Source organism: Orcinus orca, chromosome X (genome assembly GCF_937001465.1).
Source record: "Orcinus orca chromosome X, mOrcOrc1.1, whole genome shotgun sequence".
NCBI classification, from domain to species: Eukaryota; Metazoa; Chordata; class Mammalia; order Artiodactyla; family Delphinidae; genus Orcinus; species Orcinus orca.
The window spans coordinates 99,646,582-99,653,298 of NC_064580.1; the positions used below are offsets into that span (position 1 = coordinate 99,646,582).

The 6,717-nt window shown below is 39.2% G+C and overlaps 1 pseudogene; it reads left to right on the forward strand.

Annotated features, from left to right (window-relative positions):
• The first annotated feature begins 5,913 nt into the window (after positions 1-5,913).
• On the forward strand, positions 5,914-6,476 carry LOC101287094 (cell division cycle-associated protein 4-like; annotated as a pseudogene).
• Positions 6,477-6,717: the final 241 nt, after the last annotated feature.

Consider the following 6,717-nt stretch of genomic DNA (forward strand, 5'->3'; position numbering starts at 1 on the left):
GATACCAACCTCTTTTCCTACTTTTATTCCCCATCAAGCTACCACATACCTTCATTTACTATAAGCTAACAAAACTATATAAAGAAAACAGCAAATTAAATTTGAGCAAATCAAAACCATCTAAAAAATGATCTTAAAAATGAAGATAATACAGGATAAGAAAATGTTATCAGAGGAAAATATAGCAAGTGCGGTATGTATATCTATGTCTCCTGTTGACTCAACTTTAAGTATTGGATAAAAGCTTTCACTCTCAGCAAAGAATGGATAGAAAAATTTTGAGTTGATCCTAGTGGGGAAGATTCCTGCCATTGGAAGGGAAGAGGAGACGGCTTTAGAGTGGTACAGAGGAAGGATGTAGCTTGATCAACACAGAGAAGAGTCACACAAAACAAGTGATCACTCGGTTGTAGAGAACAAGAGAGTATTCTTCACAGCTTCAAGAAGGAAAAAGAACTAGAAGGGTAGGATAGAGGCAGAAACTCTAGAAATCACTATATAATTTTTTTTTGCTGAAATAGAAAGAGATATACATAAAATGGTCAATTTAGTTTAAAAAGCAACAGATGAAAAGGAATTGGCAGCATTAAAGAAAATTGTTTATTAAGGTGTTCGTTTCTTAATTCTGCATGAGGGTGCTTTTCCTAAAAAGCCTTTTGCACCTTGGGTACATCCTTTAACACCCTGGTACATGGTGAGGAAAGGAATAAAAAGGTCAATATGTTTTCATAGCTAAGAAAATTACTGTTTATCAGTAACCATAGGATTTAATAACTACTGATGCTTATCAAAAGTAAGTTATGTCACATAGGCTTCAGAATCAAGTGTGCAAAGGAACACTAGAGGACAAAGGAGAAAATGTCCATTTTGTGGTTGACAGAGATAATACTGATAACAGTGAAAAAAATGGTTCCACAAAAAGGCTTAACATATTTGAAAGTAAAACCATTCTGATAGAAGAGGAGAGAGAGGACGTGAAATTTACATCATGCCATGCCCCACCTAAAACCCTTCAGTGGCTCCCCATACAGGGCTGTGCATGATTTGGCCCTGCCTACCTCTCTATATTTCATGTCTTGCTAGTCTTCCTCCGCCCTCTCAATACTCTAGCCATGGTGAACAACAGTACCTTTGCACAAGTTGCTGTCTCCTTTTGCCTCTCTCCCTCCTCCAACTCAAATGCTGAACACTTATTCTTCAGATCTCAGTTAACCACAGGCTGGATTTGATTTGCTTCCCATTATACCATCAGGATAGGTAGATAACATACATATTACTTACATATAATATGCATAGATATATTAATCAGATATCAGGGATAAATTAACAAATACCCCATTTTCTCAAATAGAAAACTTGTTTTTGAAGAAACAGCACCTTAATCAATCTAATAGAATGATACCACAGTATAGTTAGGAAGAAAATATACTTAAAATAACTATCATTCTGCTCTTCCTGGAATTTTCGTCAAATGTTCTTGTCATTCCATTAAAAAAAAAAGGACTGCAGCAATTGAGAGGTTGGTGGTTAGTAGGTATAGTTCCATATTCAAGCTCCTCTACAAAGTACATGGTAATGATGTGACTGATTCAAATGCTTTGGGGGTTGCCACCTTGGAATAAGCAGCAGCAGAATATATGCAGTGCAACTTTTTTCACTTTTATGTGCTGAAAATAAATGATTCAGAGTTCCCCACCACTGATTGGGGCATGCTTTATTGTTATGTACTTAATGCGAACAGACCATTTCAACCTCTTTACACAGAACTGGCCCTGGAGATTTGCAAAACTTTTAATTCGTAGCAGATAGTTTAATATAAAACCATTTCTTAAACAAAACAAGTGCCAAACATTGTGCTAAAAACTTTTCGAGGAAGGTATGAGATAGATTAGATAGATATATGATAGGTAGATATTTATATATCTCTGTATCTATATATGCTTTGTCCATTTTACCCACCTTTTCTCTGCAGTGTATGTCATATGGTGGTTCTCAGTATTTGTTAAATGTATGAATGAAAAGTGATTTTCATTTCATAAAAGTCAGGGACCTATGGATTTAAAAACTTGCCCAAGATCACTCAGCTAGTAAGTGGTGAACTAGATTCATATTTGACACTCAAAATGTTCTGGATTTTTTTCCAGAACACTTCACTATACACTGCCTCCCTATTATGTAGTCATTAGGTAACAAATAATAGCTTGTTTATTGTCTTATTCAATATATAAAATCCATTTCATTTAAAGTATTTTATATATCTTAAAATTATCAGATTTGTTTTACATATCATTACTACTTCATTATAATTATTCCTTAGACATTTTAACCAGATAGCATATAATATATTATAATTTACTGTTCAGGAGACAAGTCAAATGAGTCAATTATAAGCTTTCATTTGTCTCTAAAAACACTTTTATTGACATCAAAATAAGTTTATGAATATATGATTGGAGTCAGAGCACTGACTCCAATCATATATTCATAAACTTATTTTGATGTCAATAAAAGTGTTTTTACAAAAAGGAAGATGGCTACTTTGACTCCACACATCCTCTGCACAAGGGAATATAATCAAATGCACAATTAGTCTACATATATCATTCACTAAATCATATCTTTTTTCACTTAAAGTACTTGTTAATGCTATGTAAGTAAAGGTTAAACAGCTACACTGACTACCATTGTTGAATCTGATTCTGTTGCTCAAAACAAACAACTAATGAGCAATGTTTATATATGTGCCAGGCACTGACTCTACTTGGCACTTTGCATCCCTCTGCATTTTAATCTTCATAGCAAAATCTAAAGAAGCAGTTATTATTATTATCTCTAATTTTACAGATTAGGAGATTTAGACTCAGAAAGGTTAAGTGATTTGCTCAAGGTTAAACAACTAAATTGTTGCATCAAACTAGAATTTAGTAAAATCCTTTGTGGACATATGAAAATATATGTATATTTAAAAACAGCCACACTCACATCAGAAACTGAGTTCCGTTTCAGAGGCCAGATAAAGATTATAAAGCTGGCTTCAATACCTTAATATTATTTGCTCATTTTTAGATTCAGTTATTTTTACTATTTAAATTTTGCTCTAATCAAGGGCTTTAGTTAATTATCCTTTAATTTATTTCTTCTTGATAATTGCAGCAGTGTTTCTGTTTATTTGTTTTGTTTCATAAGGCCAGGGTGACCAGACTATCTGGGAGATAGCTGACTTTTTTTATACTTAGCTGGAAGAATACAAGTATACAAGTTCTGGATATACAAATAGCATCATTACCATACATTTTTAAAGTATAACAGAGAAAATATACTGAACAGTATTAATTGAAAATGACCTATCATTTTACAATAGAAGTCAAGATCAGATTTTGGCACAGATTCATCAAAAGCTTTTCTATTGATGACAGGATTCTGGACTCTTAGTGAAAATCTATTCAATTTTCACTTATGCCTGAGATTCATCCTGTAAGGTAGGAAATGTTTTAATTGGTTTTGTCTTAATAGGATTTTTTCCCCTATCAAGATGTTTACACTTAAAAGATACTTTTAAAAATTATACTGAACTACTAGAGCTAATCAATGAATTTGGTAAAGTAGCAGGATACAAAATTAATGCACAAAAATCTCTGGCATTTCTATATACTAATGATGAAAAATCTGAAAGTGAAATCAAGAAAACACTCCCATTTACCACTGCAACAAAAAGAATAAAATATCTAGGAATAAACCTACCTAAGGAGACAAAAGACCTATACGCAGAAAATTATAAGACACTGATGAAAGAATTAAAGATGATACAAATAGATGGAGAGATATACCATGTTCTTGGATTGGAAGAATCAACATTGTGAAAATGACTCTACTACCCAAAGCAATCTACATATTCAATGCAATCCCTATCAAACTACCACTGGCATTTTTCACAGAACTAGAACAAAAAATTTCACAATTTGTATGGAAACACAAAAGACCCCGAACAGCCAAAACAATCTTGAGAACGAAAAACGGAGCTGGAGGAATCAGGCTCCCTGACTTCAGACTATACTACAAAGCTACAGTAATCAAGACAGTATGGTACTGGCACAAAAACAGAAAGATAGATCAATGGAACAGGATAGAAAGTCCAGAGATAAAACCACACACATATGGACACCTTATCTTTGATAAAGGTGGCAGGAATGTACAGTGGAGAAAGGACAGCCTCTTCAATAAGTGGTGCTGGGAAAACTGGACAGGTACATGTAAAAGTATGAGATTAGATCACTCCCTAACACCATACACAAAAATAAACTCAAAATGGATTAAAGATCTAAATGTAAGGCCAGACACTGTAAAACTCTTAGAGGAAAACACAGGCAGAACACTCTATGACATAAATCACAGCAAGATCCTTTCTGACCCACCTCCTAGAGAAATGGAAATAAAAACAAACAAATGTGACCTAATGAAACTTCAAAGCTTTTGCACAGCAAAGGAAACCATAAACAAGACCAAAAGACAACACTCAGAATGGGAGAAAATATTTGCAAATTAAGCAACTGACAAAGGATTAATCTCCAAAATTTACAAGCAGCTCATGCAGCTCAATAACAAAAAAACAAACAACCCAATCCAAACATGGGCAGAAGACCTAAATAGACATTTCTCCAAAGAAGATATACAGACTGCCAACAAACACATGAAAGAATTCTCAACATCATTAATCATTAGAGAAATGCAAATCAAAACTACAATGAGATATCATCTCACACCAGTCAGAATGGCCATCATCAAAAAATCTAGAAACAATAAATGCTGGAGAGGGTGTGGAGAAAAGGGAACACTCTTGCACTGCTGGTGGGAATGTGAATTGGTTCAGCCATTATGGAGAACAGTATGGAGGTTCCTTAAAAAACTACAAATAGAACTACCATATGAACCAGCAATTCCACTACTGGGCCTATACCCTGAGAAAACCAAAATTCAAAAAGAATCATGTACCAAAATGTTCATTGCAGCTCTATTTACAATAGCCCAGAGATGGAAACAACCTAAGTGCCCATCATTGGACGAATGGATAAAGAAGATGTGGCACATATATACAATGGACTATTACTCAGCCATAAAAAGAAACGAAATTGAGCTATTTGTAATGAGGTGGATATACCTAGAGTTTGTCATACAGAGTGAAGTAAGTCAGAAAGAAAAAGACAAATACCGTATGCTAACACATATATATGGAATTTAAGAAAAAAAATGTCATGAAGAACCTAGTGGTAACACAGGAATAAAGACACAGACCTACTGGAGAACGGACTTGAGGATATGGGGAGGGGAAAGGGTGAGCTGTGACAGGGCGAGAGAGAGTCATGGACATATATACACTAACAAACGTAAGGTAGATAGCTAGTGGGAAGCAGCCGCATGGCACAGGGATATCGGCTCGGTGCTTTGTGACCGCCTGGAGGGGTGGGATAGGGAGGGTGGGAGGGAGGGAGACGCAAGAGGGAAGAGATATGGGAACATATGTATATGTATAACTGATTCACTTTGTTATAAAGCAGAAACTAACACACCATTGTAAAGCAATTATACCCCAATAAAGATGTTAAAAAAAAATTATGCTGGAGGCCCCTCCCCAGTGGCCCGGCCCCTCCCCAGTGGCCCTGCCCCTCCCGGTGGCCCCGCCCAGCAGGCCCTCCCTCGGCAGTGGTGCCACAAGCAGAGTGGATGCTGGCTGCCAGATGTCTGAGGAGGGGGAACCCTCACAGGTCACCTTCTGAGATCATCATGACCCCGCCCACCGACACAGCCTCTGGGTGACCAGGCACTGCCCATGGGCTGCTCCCTTCCATAGATGGCACAATGTTTGCTCGAGGGCTGAAGAGGAAGTGTGCGGTGGACAAGGAGGCCGCGCCTGCCTACAGCCTGCAGCGCCAGTCGCTCCTGGACATGTCACTGGTCAAGCTCCAGTTGTGCCACATGCTGGTGGAGCCCAACCTGTGCCATTCACTTCTCATCACCAACACGGACCAGCAGATTCAAGAGGAGATGACCCAGGATGGGAGATGGTGCATGCCGGTGCCCCAGACCGCAGGGTGGGCGTCGCGCGACCTCCTAGTATCCACGGAGATCCTGTGCTGCTGCGTGTGAGAGGGGGTTCACCCGGCCCCTGACCCCGGAGACCTGGTCTCTGAGTTCCAAGTGGTCCCAGCGGTACAGGCTCCCAGAGGCTCTCCAGGTGGCATTTCTATATACTAGAATGGGGCAGGGATGGTCCTCGAGAAAACAGAGGAAGCTTTCATAAGTCGCTCGATCAGATATTTGAAACACTGGAGAGTCAAAGCCCCGGTGCGTTAGAGGAACTGTATTCCGACGTGGATGGCTCCTACTACGACCTGGACGCTGTGCTGACTGGCATGCTGGGCGGTGCCAAGTTGAGCCAGGACGGGCTGGACCATGTGGTGGATATCCTGGTGGAGACCTGAGCTGTGACTGGGGCACATAGCAGATGTGTTTGTGAGGCCGATGAAAACAGCCGGCACACTGGGGGTGTGGGTGCCCACTACCCTGCAGCCGGGGCTGGCCTCTGGTTTGTCTGCCATTAGGAGAATGACCCAGAACAGCATCTGGCCCGCTCCCCTCTCTCCCTCCCTCCTGGCTGGGAGGCTTTTCCGCAGGCCAGTCATCGCGCCCGCCCTGGGCCCTTGTCTGTGTCCTGCTACAGCC